The 20,884-nt window shown below is 45.5% G+C and overlaps 1 pseudogene; it reads right to left on the bottom strand.

The window, feature by feature from the left end:
• Nucleotides 1–19,453: 19,453 nt before the first annotated feature.
• LOC115322609 lies at nucleotides 19,454–19,994 on the bottom strand (annotated as a pseudogene).
• Nucleotides 19,995–20,884: the final 890 nt, after the last annotated feature.

The following is a 20,884-nucleotide window of genomic DNA, read 5'->3' as shown; positions in this document are numbered from 1 at the left end:
TAGCGCTTATGTAGCACTTTGTTAGCGCTTCAGTAGCGCTTTGTTAGCGCTTCAGTAGCGCCTTGTTAGCTCTTCTTGTACAGCGGTTACTGCTGCGGATTAGCGCGTGCACTGCGGTTCCGTTTCCTGTGGTTGGGTGCATCAGCAGCACCATGGCGGACGGACATGTGGGACGCTGAAATAGAAACGCGACAAATGCTCTTACATACGAAATTAGTACAATGTGTGTAGACGGCTTAACGCCCAGACGAGCCTCCTGGGTGCGCGAAATCTTTCGCCACCGAGATGCCGACGGGTACCCGGCGAACCTTGTTCCCAGGCTGAGGGACCGAGACACAGAGCTCTTTTGAAAGCGATTATTTTTAACTGCGTGTCTTTGAAACCAGGGTCACGCATATCGAATAGAAAGCGATGAGATTGTACCCAATCAATTAGTCGCTCAGAGTCCTTGACTCTGGATCGCCTGCCAGTCCATTTGCTTGGAGGGCGGCTCTTTTACTTCCTCACTTCCTCTTCTTTCAATGCCAAAGGAAAAACAACAACAACGGAATCGCGGTGCACGCGGTATTCCGCAGCAGCAGCACGGCACAAGGAGCGTGAGAGCGTTAACAACGCGCTCCTGTAGCGCTAACTAGTGCCACTAAATAAGCTACGCTTCAGAGTAACGACAGTTGGCCATATTGTGTCTTAAAATCATGGTTGCCAGTTATCTGAAGCTTTATCTGAAATCACAGGAAATGTTTTTCCGCCCTCCACAAATGTTTAAACCGTTCGCGACAGAGCAAAGCGATATTACATGAGCTTTCTAACACCGAATCTAATGCTGAGGAAGTCGCACTTTTGAATCATGACGATCGGCAGTTGCGTCTGCTCTGCATACGAGCCAAAATGGCGGCGCCCACAACAATGTCAGGGAACGAAGTGCCGATACTCTAAGCGCAGCTTATTTAGTGGCTCTAGCGCTAACAGAGCGCCACTGAAGCGCTAACCGAGCGCTACTTCACGCGCTAGGAAGCCCAACATGAGCGCTCCTTCAAGAACACACGTAGCGCTAACTTAGCGCTCCACTGTATGTGTGAACCGGCCTTTAAGCAGTGTTTCAAATAACGACTGTAGGCTGTAGATTAACACAGCACAATAAAATAGCTTAAAAATCAACTTCGACGTTTACAGAAAGAACAAAAACTATTCTGACGAAACTTGGGAACAAAATATTGGTTTATAAAAAGTGTCTAATATAAGCAAAATGAAGCGCTACTTGCCAATAAATTTGGTCGAAGCATCAAATCTACTACTCAGCATATTAAATGCATGATCACTATTCTACTATCATAATAAGAAATGTTATCTTGTTTGTATAAAAAATACAACAGCACGCATATTTTAACATCTAATTTAGAATATGCGAACCGCAACGATATCTTGTATACCATATTGAAAACATCCACAATGATATGGCGTGACTAATTTCAGAAGTGGAATAATTTTAGGGTTTTGATATACTGCTGCAATTACATTAAGACCTTAGGTGGAGAAACCAAACACATCAACACAGCGACAGACTGATAGCCTTCAACGATCCTACTCCCTGGTCGCATTATAAGCTCCCCGTTCGGATAGAGGAGGACATACACCTAGACTTCCGGCTCCGCCCACCAGTACGTTATTTTGATTCGAAACTCTCTGCAAGAACATTTGTTGGAAGACCTTGAGGAAAACGAAAATCCCTTTGTTCGGAGTTACGACACATAATAGAGGCCTTGGGTTACATATAAATCCCAAGGGCTGCCAGAAATGTTGTCATTATTACAAGGAACCGTGTTGCTGCTTCTCATTTTGGGAAAACCGGGCATATCTGACACTTTAAAGTATGAAGACAGTGGCATCCAGATGTTCAAAGACATACCCAACGAGATCATCGCCTTACATGAATCGGGGAACGGCTTCATGGACGTCTTTGTGCCTGCAGACTGCCTCAAGGACAACACTGCGCTGTTCTAGGCTTTCCTGGACTCCAGAGAGAAACCGGTGACGTTCTGGACTGACGGCGAGATGCAGTTAAGGCACTGCAAGAGAAAGATATGCTACACATTTAGGAGGTCGTTTATTCAAATAGTTTACTTCATATGTGGAAAACACGATATCAATAACCTATGGCCTAGCCTTCAGACAAATTATTTCATGTCTGCTGTCATCGTAGCGGAACACCGCCAACGTTCCTCGAAAGGTAATCTAAGTTGTTTTAGATTGCCATTTTACCCACCGTACCTTAGAGCCAGCGGTAGATACATACTGAGTTTCGACAACGGCAGTCTCATTTTGACTAGCGAGTTCGAAAGGAAAGTAATCGAACACCAAACTCTTACGAGGGGTGTGTTAGAACGGCAAAGGGAGCTTAATGGGAGCTTAATACGCAACAAGAGCACGCTTGACAAGCTCACAAAGGCGACGGTACAGATCAACGGCATGTTGCGAAGAATTCGCAACCAGCAACACGGACTTAAAGAAAGGGAGGCCATGCAGCTCGTGCACGCGTTTGTAGTGTCGAGGGTGATGTATGGACCCCCACATTTAAACCTCACCAAGAAGGAGGTAGAGAAGCTCGACGTACTGCTTCGCAAAGCATACAAGAATGCCCTGGGACTGCCGGAATATGCAGCCACTAAAAGGCTACTTCAGTTGGGAGTTCACAAAAACCTTCGAGGAGCTGGCCAACGCCCAGATTGGAGCGCAAATCAGAAGACTCGGAGGAACGGACAGCGGTCGCTGGCTGCTCGATAAGCTGGAGTTGGCGAACCCGAACGCCACCTTTTTACAACAGATCAAGCTGGATGACCATATTCGAGCCGGTGTTCGAACAAGCAGAATCCCAAGGAAAATAAACCCGTCACGGGACGCGGAAAGGCGTATGGCAAGGTCCGAGGCCCTCGCTCGGACCTGGGATAGCCGACCAGGCACCCTCTACGTTGACGCCGCGGGGCCTGTTAGTGGGGTGGCCACGGCAGCCGTGGCTACCTCAGACGGGAGGAAGATCGTCACGAAAACCTCCTTCAGAGTGTTTTGTGCTACGGAAGCTGAACAGGTGGCCATCGCACTGGCTATCACTTGCAACCGAAAAGCAACTATAATATCGGACTCTCAAGGCGCCGTTCACAACTTCACCGCGGGTTCCGTGGGGGAGGTGGCGGCCGGGCTATGAGAAGACACCCCCCGCAGGCGGCTCAGATCATCTGGTCTCCAGGCCGTATGGGGCATCCAGGAAATGAGGTGGCTCACGCCACAGCTCGAGATTCTCTTCCGAGCCGGGACTCTATTCCTGCCTCAGGCACGGGGGAGCGGTGGTCGTTCTCCAAATGTCTACTGGACATCCGACTTGCACGTAAGAAATTTCCAGCACCGCATAAGTTCTTGAGCAAGAAAGGGGAACACATCCTTCGACGGCTACAGACGGATACATTTCTCACCCCAGACAAGCTACACACCTGGTACCCGGACAGATACGCGTCGGCAGCGTGCCCGTGGTGCGGATGGCAAAAGGCAGACACATACCACATGGTGTGGGTTTGCGAGAAGAATGAAGAAACTTCACAATGTGAAGCAAGCGAAGAGGAATGGTATGCGGCGCTCGCAAGCGAGGACCCGGTTAAGCAACAGCTGCTAATCCGGCGGGCCAAGGCGGCGCAAGCAAGTGGAGTCCTGGAATAGGGTCACACAGCTAACTCCTATACTTCTTCTCTATCTCTTTTTACCCCTAACCCCCTTCCCTCTCTCCTGCCTTTGTGCAATAAAGATGTTTTCAACAACAACAACAACAACAACAATACACATCGCATGTGCAGGCGTTTACGCCTGCCTGCACCCGAGTATCAGCGTTACATTACAGCTGTTGGCGCACCGCAACGCTTCGGTTAAATTTGACGAAAACTTCCACTCTTGCGAGGCATATTTCAGCACATTTATAGATGGTTTGAACAATCGTGCAGACAGAGACAGCAGTGGATTCTTTGACCCACTTCATCATTTCGCATCGGCCGGTTTTTCATTTTATGTGCGCAAGCGTGAGCCGGTACTCAAGGAAACAATATTTATCTTGCCATTTTGTTGGGAGGTATGGGTTGGACTTCTGGCGTCTTGCTTATTGTTAGTCTTAACGTATGGCCTAATTGCGAAGTTTACGCTTAAGGGGGATGTGAATATTGCCGTCTTTGTATTTCCGATGGTGGCGGCATTCTTTCAGCAGAGCACTCAGCTCCACAGCAGCCTGCTGATCACGTCTTCGTTACGATTGTTGTACGGCATAATGGCATTAATGTTCGTCATGATGTCCACAGCATTCAAAGGCCGTCTCACTTCGCTCTTGAACGATCTCCCGCTCGATGGAGAAGCCACCCATTTCGTGTCAATTGAGCACCTTGTTGGAACTGGACATCGCCTGTGCTTCCTTGAAAGCCCAGGCGTCCTTGGTGCGCTTGGACCGCAAATCCTCTTTGGAACAAATAAGCCAATCCGGAGTCTTGGTCACTGATACCAAACCTCGAACTCGGCTCGAAGTACTCCTCGCTCAATTAAAATCGACGCTGACGGAAAGGACACCTTCTTCACCTACAACTCGCGAACAGGTCCCAGCGAGGCACTGAGGCGAGAGCTTCTCGGCAGAAACTATGTCGAGACCCAAGGCATCGTGTTCTCCTACCCCGTAGGGCCAGGAATGAGGTCATCTTCGGTTTACCGTCAGGACTTTGCTGCAACGTTGAGTCAGGCGATTGAGGTGGGCCTATACGAAAGATACGCTGCCCTAGCCTAGTTCAAAAGCATATTTTTTCACGAAAATAATTTGGAACATAACCAAGAATTTATCTTGAATTTCGACGATCTGAGACCGTTCTTTCTGGCTTGGGTCTTGGGTATGTCCTTCTCAGTTCTTGTGTTTATTTTTGAGGTGATCTTATCGCGTGTGAAATGCCCATATCGCACGAATAACGCAAGGATAACGCCCAAACAACATTCAAAATATGTGATACCAGTCCCACGCCTCACGAAAAAGTGATAGCAATCGCGTCCTCAAAAGAAACTAAAGGGATTTTTCTAAAAATGGTAATCCAGATAACGTTTATCTTTTAATTTAATTATAGAACTTCAATGCTCGAAACATTTTAAAACGAGCAGTGAAATTTTTATTCACTCGCTAGTTTTTTCAGAACTTTAAACTCGTAACTTTTACTCGTAATTCGTCGCGTTTGTATTATTTGTATTTGCGTTATGGTTTTCAACAATTTTATAATTTATAAATTAAGATTTTAAAGTTCTCAAAATATTGACGGACACGAACTATCACCTTATAGAAACCCTGAACGAGGATTCGTTCGGGACAACTATTTATCGATCGTGAGAAGGACTCTATACACAATTTTAGACCAAATTTTTTTTCTTTTCTATTGAAAATTTGACAATGAATTAGAATATACTGTGAACCTGACAATGTTTTATTTGAAAACTCATATTCCTTTACAATGTGCCTTCAAAGTGTTTTTTTATTAAAAGTTTATTTTTATTTAGAATTTACTGCGCAATGAGGCACTGGCTAAAAAAATAATATTTCATTAAAAAAAAAAACTGATTGTAGGAGATATTCGTCGAAGATTCATAACGTACTTATTTTCCCAGTAAACTGAACGTTGAAATCCCGATACGTCCTAAGGTTCAATCGGTCCCTGTATTTTATAATGAACAATCGTTGCCTCCAATTTGAGTATAAGCTATATTCTCCCTTCGACGGAAAATTGTTTTCACTTCTGCGCGTTACTTTGTGTGGTCGAGATCTTGTTAACGAAATTCTGAAAATGTGTCATAATCGATGATAAAGAGGATTCTAAACAAATGGGGATTCAGGGGCTTGTTTTATTCACGAGGTGTTTTTGTGCATAACATTTTTTCACAGACACAGGTGTTATTTCGAATCAAGGACAAAAATGTTCGGAATCATATTTTCTGAAGAGGGTTTTTGACGACCTGATGCTACCCACCATATGAGACGCTGAAGTTTTCTGGAACACTAATCTGACGCTTTGAAAATATTTATCATATATGCAGAAACTTATTTTGGGTCATTTTGTGCAACACACGTGTTGAATATGGAGTCGATAAATGAAGAAATCTTTCCAACAGCCTGACGTTTCGTGTAGTTCGCAAGGTTTTGTCACGTTTGGCATTGAGCCTTGACGTTTAATGGGTAGTCCCACTGAAAAAGTTGCCACCAAAGTCGAGTGAATTATCTGATTATATATCGCATTGAAAATTGCTGTATACAAAAAATTGATGTTAATAAATGTCGTGTTGCTGTGTTTGACATTTTTATAGCTTTGTTTTGTAAAATTATTTACTTAAATAAAGTTATGATATTGTTTACTTTAGCTATCTCTCGTTGTCTGGGATGTCAACAGAATTCTGGGATGTCAACAGGATATTCAATACCAGAATATCCCATGCATGCCTCCTGCTTCCAATCTATCAAGACATATTTAATCACAATATTGTCCACGACTTTGCTGGGAATGGGCGAGATAAAAAGTGATTCTCAATCAACCCCCGAGTACATCTATTTATAACCCTTAAAGGGATGCTGATTCGAAATCTGATTCCACAAAGCACGGCGGCAAAGCGTGCAACGGGATGCTACAAACATCGATACATCACTTATACAACAATGTATCGAACGGATGACCATATTTTTCAAAAAAAGGAAGCGCATTTGACAGATATGTTCACGTCTTCTTTCTCCGAGAAGGAGAAGGAACGACCTCGCGTCGTCTCCGCCTCCCCGCCTTGAGGGGGCGAAACGAAGAGAGGAGGAAACGAGATATCTTGACGTCACGCGCCTCGTCGGCCTCGTTCAACCTCAACCTTTTTCTCTAAAAATACGGTCGCCGATTTGAGGTATGAGTAGAGTTGCAGGAATTGCGGCGTCCCGCCTGCACTGTTTGCTGAAATCCAAATGTCGGTTCACCATCCCTTTAAAGGGGAACTCCGCCGATGTTTCGAGCTAGCTAATCTAAGGGCATCATCTAAATGCGGATAGCTTCCTGATTCCGAAAGGCTATCTTGTTCCCCCAGCTTCACTCTAGTTTATTAAAGAACAAAAAAAAGTGATTTTTGTTTCCTGCCGAAACCGAAACGTCGTTCTCCCTAGTGTTTCCCCAGTTTTTCCTGCCACCAAAAAGTGACATCACCGGCGGCTCAAGCCGCGGCTAGCTTGTTTCGTAAAATCTCTAGAAATTCCGTTCCCCTTTTATTAGAAGTTCGCAGTAACGTTGACGAAGAAATGTTGGCAAGTAAGGCGATGCATTTTTTGACAAATTGCCCGAGCAGTACGGAGAACGCTCGAAATGTGGTTACAGGTGCCCCACACGCTCGTCTTACCTGAAGGAACGTGCCATTTGTTTTAGAATTTCTTTAGGAACGTTACTATTGCAAACGCCAGCACGTTAACTACCCTTAAAATATGCGTATGCTCTTTTTTGCTTAGGTAATGTGACAAAATATCTATAGACCATTTAATAAAAGCGCTTCTGGTCGGTGTTTTTTTCAGCGTTCGTGCTTGTGGTGCGTACTTTGACCACCTTCCAAAGCGATGAACACACACGTGCTGGGCTGTGACCTAACACAAACAGGCTGTGATTCCCGTAAACAATAAAATGTATGTAATATAATGAACTTTCTTTGTGTAGGCCAGTTGGCAAGGTTTTATTCATGAAGATCGCGCCAAAATACAACCTAATAGATAAGGATAGATAACTGGGCGAGTTGGTGAGAGTTGATGTTGAAAAACAGCGCGACTAAGACGAGGACACAAAGAGACGAAGAGAACACAAGACAAAGCGCTGACTATCAACTGGCTTGTATTACACACTAAGGAAGAATGACAATGAAATGAAAAACATGGAGTCAAATGTTCGCGCGCTTGCTTGGCGCCTCGTGAAATATGTCCCTTTCTTCTTTTTTCTCCGATCGTAGATTGGTTTTCTTCTTTCTTTCCTCAGGAGCTTTTGTCACCCTGAATCCAAAAACTTCATCTCGCTGGGATTCAGAGTCACCGATGGTTAGCTCACACACGAACTGTTGTTCTTCGCGATGTTGTAGGCTTCTACCATCTCTCGACATGTTTGGTCGCAGTGTTGAAACAATATACTGGTGTTTTCGAAGCGTGGTTCGCAACCGCAATCTCTGCAATGTATCGCTGGATGTGAATTAGCGGTGCCCTTCAAGAAGCTATGGCGCTCTCTTAGTCGGATGTTTAAGCACCGGCCAGTCTGCCCGATATACCAGTGCCCACAAGAGAAGGGAATGCGGTAAACCACGCCTTTTACGCACGACACGAACTGTATCCCATGCTTTACCTTACATGTGTTATGTTCTGATCTTGCTTTCCCCTCCTTGCGTGCACGTACAGCGGAACATAATACTCTTAGTTTGTTTTGAGCTGAACGAACAACGTTCACCTCGTATCTGGACGCGACTTTTTTAAGTCCGTGTGAAATGCGGTGAAGATAAGGAATGACTGAAACTTTCTTTTTTTTTCTTTTTTATCTGGTTCTTCCAGCATGGAATTGAAACTATTCTTTACGATTTTTATTAAACTATCGCATGCTGATGAAATAATCGAGTCTGGGTATCTTGAATCCTTAATCCTTTGAATTTGGGAAGTGAAACTAACCCCCATAGTGTGAACACATGATTTTGTTAAGGCGGATTTCAAACAGGAATACGCTATTCCCCTTTTGACGAGTTTCCAATGTGCTGACTGGCAGTTTAGCAAACTCTTTGATGTACTACGATGATACAACCAGCAAATGTGTTCTATTTTAAATTCAACGAGGAGATCTAAAAACTGAATTCGACTCTCTTTTGGGGTCTCATAAGTGAACGTAAGGCCTTGGCCGAGCTCATGGAATACTTTAAGGACGTATTATAGTGTTTTTTCGCAATCGGAATCTTCAACAAATACCAAACAATCATCAACATACCTAAAGATCTTAATGGTGTGATTTTTCAATTTTGGAACTAGAGCTCTGCCTACCTTCCCGAGGAAAATATCGCTTACTACAGGCGCTACTCTCGACCCTATACAAAAACCTGACTTTTGAATGAACACTTTTTCCTCCCACCCTATAAAAGTGGATTTTATATACGTGGATAATAGTTCAAGGAAATGTTCATCTGTTATTCTGCATTGCGTTCTAAACTTAGTTTCGTTGTTATACCCCGAAATGCACCCTTGAACGCTTACCATGAGGTCATCATGAGGCAAAGAGTAGTATAAATGTTCTACATCAATGCTGAGTGCTGCGCACCCCTCTAGATTGCTGTCTCTTAGAAAATCGATAACCACCTTGGAGTTGGGAATCCGTAAAGGATCAACGATTGAAAGGGAATTTAGGTGTTCTTGTAAATATCCCGAGATGGCGTGTTGCCAAGTGTTGCGTTCCGATACTATGGTGCGGAAAGGGATTCCCGGTTTATGGGTTTTAGCGGAGAAAAACACCTTTAACGTGAGGTTTTCTCCTTTCTTGGCTGCTGACGCGACTTTCTCTAAGTTGAGTTGAGTAAGAAACTTAATTGTTCTTCTTTTTATCTCAGCTGGACGTTCCGATACCTCTCTAAAATCCTTTTGGATCGCTAAATAAGCTTTCACGGAGAATGAACCATTAAGTATGACTACAAAACAGCCTTCTTTGTCGGATAGCATAACATTCAAGTTGTTGGATGAGAGAAAGTTAATCGTAGGATCTGACCTGCGGGATCTTTTGGGCTACCTTCACTTTTCAGTAAGACGTTTCAGGGTAACAAAAGCTCCTGAAACTCGTCATAAGAGGAATAGTGTACTCCTGTTTGAAATCCGCTTTAACAAAATTATGTGTTCACACTATGGGCGTTAGCTTTACTTCCCAAATTCAAAGGATTAGGGATTCAGGATACCCAGACTCGATTATTTCATCAGCATGCGATAGTATAATAAAAATCGTAAAGAATAGTTTCAATTCCATGCTGGAAGAACCAGTTAAAAAAGAAAAAAAAAGAAAGTTTCAGTCATTCCTTCACCGCATCTTCACCGCATTTCACACGGACTTAAAAAAGTCGCGTCCAGATACGAGGTGAACGTTGTTCGTTCAGCTCAAAACAAACTAAGAGTATTATGTTCCGCTGTACGTGCACGCAAGGAGGGGAAAGCAAGATCAGAACATAACACATGTAAGGTAAAGCATGGGATACAGTTCGTGTCGTGCGTAAAAGGCGTGGTTTACCGCATTCCCTTCTCTTGTGGGCACTGGTATATCGGGCAGACTGGCCGGTGCTTAAACATCCGACTAAGAGAGCACCATAGCTTCTTGAAGGGCACCGCTAATTCACATTCAGCGATACATTGCAGAGATTGCGGTTGCAAACCACGCTTCGAAAACACCAGTATATTGTTTCAAAACTGCGACCAAACATGTCGAGAGATGGTAGAAGCCTACAACATCGCGAAGAACAACAGTTCGTGTGTGAGCTAACCATCGGTGACTCTGAATCCCAGCGAGATGAAGTTTTTGGATTCAGGGTAACAAAAGCTCCTGAGGAAAGAAAGAAGAAAACCAATCTACGATCGGAGAAAAAAGAAGAAAGGGACATATTTCACGAGGCGCCAAGCAAGCGCGCGAACATTTGACTCCATGTTTTTCATTTCATTGTCATTCTTCCTTAGTGTGTAATACAAGCCAGTTGATAGTCAGCGCTTTGTCTTGTGTTCTCTTCGTCTCTTTGTGTCCTCGTCATAGTCGCGCTGTGTTTTAACATGAACAACCTAATAGAACTTCGGAACCAGCCAGCCATACATCAAGGTCAAATGAAAGGCGTATATGACACAGCAATACACTATTCTTCTTAAAATGAAGCCTACTTGCTTGAAATGTTGCGTAAAGTATCAAAATGCACTAGAAAATTTTCATTCAAAAGGAGTAGCGAAGTTACCCCCAAAACTTATTTAGCCATATTTTTTTCTTTTCACTGTTGAAGTAGTATGCAACACGCTCATCAAACACTCATCCACAGTGCACATGGGATCAGCGTAATTCTATATAAGATTATTTTTTTAATTGAGTTTTGGTTTTAAAACATTTTAGCCCCATATAACATTTCTCTGGAATAGAGTAAAATAACCATGTTTCCATCACCTCTTCTAGGAGAAACAATTGCATGCCAACCATTTTACAATCGAGGCAATAGCTGTATCGTATCTTAATGGAGCTCAGCACGTGCTTCTTAAACATCTGTAATACCAGACAAGAATAGCCGCGTGTCAAAAGTCCTGTCTAAGCTCCGACTTGAACGTTGTTTTGACGTTTCACTTCTCGTCTTCAAGAAATCGACCGCGTGAGTGGAACTCTTAGAGTAGCCCGAGCTAGATTCGATGTCGAAAACAAATAGTGTGTATAAAAAAATAAAAAAAATATCCCTGAAGCCATTAGGTACAACAAATTTGACTGCGCCAAAGTCGGACTATAGTGTTAGAATGTGCGCTACTTTTCCTCACTATTATTAGCGCCCTTCATTGGACGGATATCGTAGTGGGAGCTGTTGGCTTGAGTAGGCGCAAGCCGCTATTGAAGCTGTTCCAGCTGCAGAAGGATACTAACACGCGGCGCTCGGGAATAAAGTATGTAGCCGCGTACTCAAGCATTCTAAAAACTATTCCGAGCACAAGTGATAGTGTTTCATGCGGCACAAGTTCTCTTGGCACACAGCTGGCGCAAACACACCTTGACGTGCCTGGCCTCCATTGCTGCCGGGGACAGCATTACTTTTTTATCCCATGAAAACAAGGGTAAAAAAAGAGGCTTTTCCTGGCACTGTTCTTACAATCTACTGCAGAAACCTCCTCCACCGACGAGGGCCACCTGCGCGGTACCGAAAGCGCGCAAAATGTGACGTCTTTGGTCCTGGGCTTTCTACAGGTCAGAGCCGCTAAAACATTCTTTTTGGTCGAAATACAAAATATAAATGGTTCGAACTATTTCAAATATTTATAAAAGCAGTTTTTGTTCAGTATTTTAGATCACAAAAGAAACAAATGCAGTTTATAAAGTACGGAAACAAGAAAGGACCCGTCGACATGCCCGCCACAGAGTGGTGGAAAAGGAGGCGCATACTAGAAAGGAGTAGTCGGCTCATGCATCGACACGGAAAGGTCCCGGATATACGCGGCGGCGCTGCGGTCGTAGGGACTGCAGGATCCGATCGGCTCCGAGCGATCCGAAGGCCTTCGGCGAGCAGCTTTGTCTGAGGGTTTGGCCGTTTCGCGGTATGGCAGCGCGAAGTGGCTCCCATTCTGAACTGATCTTTACCCCGTGTTTACTGTCGTTTGTGGCCAATGAAGTGTCATGCCAAATTAGTGTTTAATTGCGAAGCAAATGCAATGAGAGCCGCTCTGGCTGCCCGCTGCATACAGCCTATCCAAAACACGCTTTAGTGGCGCCCTCTCGGGCCGTCGACATGGAGTGCGGCAGTCGCGTGAGCGCTCGTTGAGCTCACTACCCCTTCTTTAGTTCACGGCCACTCAAGCAACCAAGGACGTCATGAAGGAGGTTATTTTTTGCTTGTTGTTGTAATTTTAATTTGCCTATAACTTAAAATAAAGCTTAATTCGAGAAAAAACGTTTCATAAAGTTACTACATTCAGTGCGCTCAGGTTCGGTGCAAATTAAAAATTAGTAAAAGAGTCATTGCAGGGACCTTTTAAAGGGTAAATTTTATTCTAATAAAACGATTTGGCTAGTAGTTTAGAAAGGGGGGTTAATGCGGTCTGTCTATTTCTAGCCAAATCGAAGACTATAAAAATCGGCGGAGTTTCCCTATAAAAGGAAATTTTTATGGGAGCATCGCATCCTTACCGTTGTCATGTAATGGCTGACTAGGCTCCAAACCCATGCATAATTCAACAAGTACGTATTAAAATAAAAAAAAATGAACAGTCCAGAATCCCGTAGAAGGCAGGTAAAAACGTGTTACTTCGTATCAGCAGCAACCTGCCAAGACGCCCCCCCCCCCCCCTTTTTTTTTCAACTGTTATTCTTTCCCTTTAGCGTGATCAACCGTCAGGAAATTTTTGAATTTAGACTAAGAGTGATACAAAGTTTCCAGTTCAAATTACTTAAATGCAAAGTTTGTTGGCGTCAGATAAATAGGCGGAACGCTGAGAAGTGGTTGCAGTCAGAAATTTCAGATGTGCCGAATAGATGAACTGCTCCCAGAGAATAGGTATGTTTAAGAGGGCTACGGATTTTTAAAGTCTTCCTATTGTTACCATGAAGTCAAATGCGCAGCCATGCTAAAAATTGAGGCAGGGCCTGTGTTTCATCAACTTAAATTCTCGTTATCGGTCGATCAGCGAATTCGCAACTCCTTGGAGTTCGTTTTTGTCAGAAGTCTTGCGGTTTGCGCAAACATGTTTGCTTGGATGAATGATCTGACACGTCGTGGGGAGAAAAGGGTAAATTTCGTGTTAATGTCGATACTGTGGTGTCCTTTTTTTTTTCTTTCTGACGCTGTCGTCTTTTCAGAAAATTAATGCTCTAAATTCTTAAATTAGCGCGAAAGCATTAGGACAACGGAACTCAGTTAATTAAGCGTATGGCGTAGCCTTCTCAAAATTTATGTTCAGTTTTAAATTGCAAAAATCAGTTTACATGCAAACGTATTTTCGTCCCTGCCAAGAAGACGAGTCGATACAGTTTCGATATATTGTCACGGATGAAGTGTTAAAGACGATGAATAATGAACAGAAAACAGGGGTTAAATCGGCGAACTCGATCCAGCAATGAATGGAATAACAAACGTCGAGAAAGCAGCGCCAAGCGTGGACGGCGGCAGCAGCGAGCGACGGTGCGTGGGCATGACAGCTGGCTGGCGCGAGAGAGGGAATGAGACGGCAAGGACCGCCGGTCGGCCCCTACTACACTAGAATCCCAAATATTCAACCTAGAATATTTGGGAGTGAGCAACGGCCAGACTGACTAGGCAAGGTTATTCTGTACTTCTTACCTTTTACACTGGGGCCAGCAATTACTAAACTGCGGGATCGTCCGGACCAAAATTAATCCTCAGTCCCATCGAGCATATACGGCTTAAGACACACGACTTGCACCACCTCGGGCTGCGGGTGGCGGCGTCCTGAAGACCCAGTTTCGTCTCGAACCACCTCGTAGTTCAGGACAGCGAGGCCGCGGAACACCTCGGTCCGATGTAGCACTTCAAGAGCTTCTTGCTGAGGCCGTGGCGTCGTGACTGTATGTACACCCACACTCTGTCTCCCGTTTCAAAACGAACGTCACGTCGGCAGAGGTTGTACCAGCGTTGTAACGGCTAGCGCAACTCCTTCTATACTTCGTCTCACCCTACGATGGACTAAAGGCAGAAGCTACGAACCGCCAGATCCAATCACGAGCCACTTACAAGTTGCGTGGTATTTCGCTTCGATGCGCGTATCGGCACCCGCGTCTCGAATCACTAATGGGGAGGGGCGGACGGTAGTTTGGATTGAAGAGCACTGAGTGACTCAGCAATTTTACATTGCAAAGAAAAAGCTATGTCATACAGGCTCTTTGCAGTGTCGAAGCTATAAAAATGATGCAGCGCTTTTGGACTCGGATGATCATTCGTCCACCCCTAATCAATGCTAAGCGTGCCATATTTCAGCTTGCAACTTGATTGGACCTTGCGGCCCGTGGCTTTGGCCTTTAGTCCATCGTAGGATGAGACGAAGTATAGAAAATAAAGCCGGCGGGCTTGGTTTTGCTACGTCAGCTACGTCACTACTCCTAGGCCAAGCGAGGAGAGCCAGCGGAGCGTTTTAACCACCGATCATCCGCGTCGATGGTGACTAAGCACTCCAGATGGTCCTGAAAAACACTTTTTTCTTTTTTTAATTCACAGTCATTTTCGGTGCTTTCGGTACGGGCACTGATCTCTATTTTAGTAGGCTGGATCGCGGATCGGGACCCCGTCGGTGTCGCCACTGGCGGCCATTGCTTGACACCAGGCAACGTTACTAAAACACTCAGCTGGGAAAGCTTTGAAAAAATGGCCCCAATCTGTCTCCGAGCACCGAGCTAATGACGAACACAAGGCCACCCTTTCTCCCGCAGCGGCCGCTCGAAGATACAGCGGTAGAGGTTACAGGGGTGCCACCCCCTTCTTCCCGGCGGACTCGCCGCGTTCAACTACTGAAGTTAAGATGCACCTAGGGCGGGACGCGCTACCTGAAAGGCCCGCTGAGGCATGGTTGTATGAAAACAATACTAACTGTTCCGCAAAACCCTGCGAACTAAAGATGATAAAAACGTCACGCGCCCATCATTTAGTACTAAACTCCAATAAATTTCATACAAAAAGAGTCTTTTCCGTTTGTTTTTACGCAAAAACAGGCTTTCAAAAAGCTCGAGGTGACCATAGTACAGACAAACGAAAAAGAGTGGCGCTGTTGTCGCATTTAGCTCGGTCTCGGTGGACGCCAGCGGCCCAGGTTTCGACGGCGAGTTTCCCAACTGAGTGTTTTAGTAACGTTGACACCAGGCAATACACGTAAGTCTATGGGAGAAACACACAAAAGTAAGCATATTGAAGCATGTACGCTGTGCTGAGAGGCGAGTATTTTATGGTGCGGTGCGATCCTTATGTCGAGTGTTTGGAGATCGAATCGGTATTTGTGAAACGTCCGGTCGCCGAAGGAAAAAATCAAACGCACCGGAGCACCTATGACTGAGCTGGCAAGCTTGCTCTTGTAATGGAGTAAACAAAGGGACTTGCCGTCAATAAGACCGTCCTTAGGGAAGCCCAGAAGTTGATGAATGACAAAGAAGTTCCATCTCGACAGCGGCTTTCCGGGAGTGAGCAAATTCCGCGCAGCAAATCTTTCGAGCTTGTCGTCTGCTAAACCCAACTCAACGAAACCGCCACCGACTCCGCGGTAACTCTAGGTAACTCTCGCCTCATTGAGCTGCACTACAGCGGAGTCACTCTCGACCACAAAATATTTATTTCCAAGAACTGCGAGGGCTGTCAGTTTTAATGTTTGTACGCAAGCTATTTGACGGGCTTATCGAAAAGCATCCGAAAAGTTTCAGTGCCGACAACAGCTTAGAAACAGCGGAAACCGTCACCTTTTCTCGTTCTTCCCATAGAGTCCCATGCATTGGCTGGTGTCAATCAATGGCCGCCGGTGGCGACACTCGGCCCCAGCTGCCGAGGCCACGGTCCGCGATCCAGCCTACTACAATAGAGATCAGTGGGTACGAGGTTCGAAGATGGAACAGTGTTGTAGCTTGTACTTGTACCAACGCTGCTAGAACAACTCAGTTCGGAAACTGCCATAGAGCCGGCTTTGCAAAAGCGGCTCCGATTCGTACTCGAAAACCGAACTGAAGGCGACCGCAACGCAGCCATTTCTCACGCATCGGCTACTCCGGGAACCGCACGGCTGCACGTATTGCTTTAGGTCGAGCCGATGAATGGATGGATGAATCCGGCTGAGCCCTTTGGGTCGGGCGGTAGCTTACGCCACCTAGCCATTTGGTTTTATCATTTAAGCTTAAAATATTTAAATGTGAAAACTATATTCACTCCGCACTGAAAGGAAAGTGAGGCTATAGAACCCCCTTGCCATCAGTTAATAAAAAAGTACCTAGTGTTCTTTTCTGCCACCATTCACTTAATCTTTGCTTGGTAATCTCTACTGTCTTGAAATCCACTCTTCCTTCGCTGTTTCTAAAACCCAAGGCCTTTATTCAATCTATGTTGTCTTCGGTAGGCATAGGGTGAAGCCCTTTACAGTACAGTATCAAGTGCTCAGAAGTCTCGTCCTCCTCTCCACAAGCAGTGCACACTGTATCCATTTCCTGGTACTTCGCTCTGTGTGTTCTGGTTCGTAGAACACCCGTCCTCACCTCAAACAACAATGAGCTACCCTAGAATTGTCATAAATGCTTTCTTTGGCAATAACTTTTTTGTCTAATCTATAGCTTTCCAGAGCCGTCTTTGTCTGCATTGCCCCTAGCCACCGATCTCTTTCTGTGACCTTAACTTTCTTCTTAACTGAGACCTGCTCTTCCGTAACTCCACTATAGTTTAAAAACTTTCCTCTTAAATTCCTAGTGCGCTGTCTCCATTTTGTGTCTATACTCCTCATGTATAAATAGCTGAAAACCTTTTGTGCCCATTGCTCCTCATCCATTTGCCTCAACCGATCCGCAAATTCTATCTTGCTCACAGCTTCCCTGCTTTCAAATGACGCCCATCCCTTGTACTCCCTGGTTTGGCGTTTTGCAATGTGCCCCCAAAGCCAGTCTACCTACTCCGCGCTGGTTTATTTCTAGTCTCGCATGCACTTAGGATTTCATGCATAGCACTGTGTTTTCAAAAATCAAGCCAGACACCATGACCCCTTTCCAAATCTCTCTCACCACCTCATACCTGTTGTAATTTCAAAGTGCTCTATTTAGTATTACAGCTGCATTTCAGTTGCCCTTACCTATTATATACTTTTCATTCTCACTGAGATATTCTGAACCATATGGATACTTGTATTTACTAGCTTTTACTAGCTACGCTGTCCCCCTGCCGTACCTACGCTTTCCCGGCCGTACCTATCTGGAACCCAGTCCCTACGCAAGCGTCCGTTTCTCTGGCAACCGGAGGAGCATTTTCTGCTTTTTGTGAAGCGATGGAAGCCAATCCCTTGCGGCGGCGACCTTCACATCGGCTCTATCTTAAAGAAACTTGTCAAACTAAAAAAATACACGTGTTCTATTGAAATGAACAACTGATATTGTAGCGGTTCCAGAAAATATTAGATGGAGTAAACTCGCATAAAAGGTTAAAACAACATGCGGGACGCAGATGAGCGCCTAGTTCAAATTACTGGCGCTCATGACTGCTCAAGAAACGGGAGGATGTGGGCTCTCTGGTACGCGGCGCAACTGAGCTGAGCCCGGCGCTGCCCAGAGACGACAAAGTTCGTCTCTGGAACGTGCTTACCTCCCGGCTCAACTTCCTCGGGCCTCAAAGGAAGGAGCCGGAAGGTTGGAAACACTACTGGGCCACGCGGGTGTCGAAGCCGCGGCCGCGGGCTACGGAGCTGGCGAAACAGGCGAGGTAATTTGCGTAGTCTATTCATAGTGTGGACCAAGCTACTGAATTACTTCCTTTACCCGCAGGCAAACAGGGGGCGGAGGCGCACGCCTGCGCTCGCTGGCGTCATCATACTCACGTGTTTTGACGCTGGTGGTCAAGGACTCGGCCCTGGGCGCTCCCGGGTTTTTTTTATTTTAAACCAAGAGATCTGCACTCTAGCCACAACTTGGCACCCGCCTGAAACTGGCCTCCGAGTTCGCCACTTTTCTTTTATCGCAATAAAGTGAAGATTTGGGCCGGTTCGTTCATTGCAAACAGAAAAAGCACTGAAAAAAAAACAAAAAAAAAAAAAAACACAGGGACGCAGCCGAAGGGAAACAGGACCGTGTGCTCTCTCCTCTGATGTTGAATTTTCAATAAACTTCAGTTGAGAGTGCATCTTGTCCTGTTTCCTTCGTCTGTGTCCCTGTGTTTTTTGTTTGTTTGTTTTCTTATATCATTGTTGATCTCAACATGCCTCTACTATGGAATCTGTCATGCTTCCATGTGTGACAAACACAAACGAAATGGCAGTGTGCTGAATTAAGTGAAGTGTGAAATAATGTCTGTGATATATCCTGGATAATGACAAAGAATTTATATGGTGTTTACGAGTCCATGCTCAATTTCACTTAAAAGAAAGTATTGCAACCTGTGTTTTGAAACATGTTTATTTTTTACGTTACGGCATTGTTATATAAAAAAAGAACACATTCAAAGACAAACTGCTTGTTGTCTTCTTTATACATTCAAACTGACACAAATCCAATATGTGATTATCGAGTAGTACACCTGGCTCTGTGGTAGCCATAATAGATTGTAAAATGGAGCAGGGCAATGGAAGCGTCGAGAAAATGAATCGATGTCCAAACCCTATAAAACAATATATTGCAGTAAAAGAAGCAAAACGGGTCTCACCAGTAGCCTCATTGAGTTCTCCGTTTCTTGCAAGGGCGAGCCAGATGCTCCGGTGGCTAGCTAAATAACCCTACAAAACCTTCTGTTATTGTCCCACGCATTTTATGCACCCTGCTTGCAAATTAAAAAAAAGGCTCTATCAACATCATCGTGATGCACCGAATAGCTTTTCGGAGACAGTTCTACATGTCTGTAAAGGTAACACGGTGGTTGTGCGATGAACTGCGCAAAGCGTTGGAGTTGACACTGTGGAGCTTATGGACGGCCATGACTGTGGAGCAACAAGTGAAGCACATACTGCCAAGGGGGCGGGGAGGCGTCTCTGGTGGCGAGGGCGTCAGTCGAGGTGAAGACGACGAGGGGTTCGCCGTCGCCGGTGACGTCCCTGGTGTGCGGGAGTGCCGCCGTGGCGAGGACGATGAGGGGCTCACTGTCGCCGCTGGTGTCCCTGATGAGTGGGACCTTCGTCGTGGCGACGGACTCCTTGGCGCTGGTGGTGTCTCTGGTGGGCGCGACTGCCATCGTGGCTTGCGTGGGGCTCCGGGGAGGCACGGCTGTGGTGGGTTCGGAACTGGGCAACAAGGCGCTGCCTCAAAGCCCTGCCCATGTCTGAGAGGGTGACCCGAGGGTGGGCAGGAGCCAGCCTCTCGTCATCCGCCACTGACCCCTCCGAGCTCGGCCCAGACTTCAACCCTGGCTCGTCAGGGTCACAGTCTGGCTCCGGTTCTGGCTCCCTCGATGAAAGGCAGATATTGTGGAGCACTGCACACGCCGATATAATGACGGTGGCTGTTGTTGGATGATAATACAGAGTCCGGTGCCTTTTCAGACACTGGAATCTGCTTTTCAACAGCCCAATGTAGCGCTCCACAACGGACCTTATTGAAGAATGTGCCTTATTTTACCGGCCTAAAGCGGTGGAGCTCGCGTGGAATCCAGGGACAGGGGTGATAGCCTAGGCTCCAAGGCATAGCCGCTGTCACCTGCAGAGTCAGAGAAGGAAATGTATGATATTAACGCTGTTCTCTTTAAAAAGGAAACTTCAACGACAGTTGTAATATACCCGTCGTGTTCAGAAATAGGCTGAATATGATACACAATACCCGTAAATACAATTGCACACTTGTATTTTGAGCCTGATGGCTGTGTTTTTTGTTATAAACAGCCCTCACTGGCAAGCGCTCGGAGAGCAGCCAGATGAGAGCACGTCACATCCGGTGCCATCGTGATGTAGTTTATCTCGGGATGAGCAAAGCTGTGGCGAGGCAGACGTCGTCAGGATGCCCTAGTTGTTCCAGCAATTAAAGCGGTCGAAGCACGCCAGCGATCGGGCCACAGCAACTAACCCCAAAGCTACTTTTGTTTGATTTTTGTGTGACGGGTTAATTTCTATCATCTTGGGACACACAAAAGAGAGTCCCGTTGAGTGTGGACTTCCTCCCTCCCCTTTTCTCCTCTGCTGGCCGTAGAGCTGTCGGGATGACGTCAGGTTCAAAGCATGTATAGTTCTTGGTAAGGCAGTTATCATCACTACCTGTCAAGGTTCCTAGACGGGCATTACAAACGGCTTCAGCGACATCAAGAAAATACTCTTGGCTAATCGCCTAAATTTTTTTTAAATGCCTTTTTTAACAAGATATGGATATGTCCGATGTGATACTGCTCTTTTGAACACGTATAGACCAAAAAATAAGCACCAAAATTTCGTTGTAGTATTCCTTTAAAATTGTTGACAACTAAGCAGGTCAAACTGCTGTTTGCAACCTTT

The sequence above is a fragment of the Ixodes scapularis genome, unplaced genomic scaffold (assembly GCF_016920785.2).
Source record: "Ixodes scapularis isolate PalLabHiFi unplaced genomic scaffold, ASM1692078v2 ptg000556l_1___fragment_2___debris__unscaffolded, whole genome shotgun sequence".
Lineage (NCBI taxonomy): Eukaryota > Metazoa > Arthropoda > Arachnida > Ixodida > Ixodidae > Ixodes > Ixodes scapularis.
Note: the sequence above shows the minus strand (reverse complement) of the source record. Positions and strands in the feature narration are given on the sequence as shown.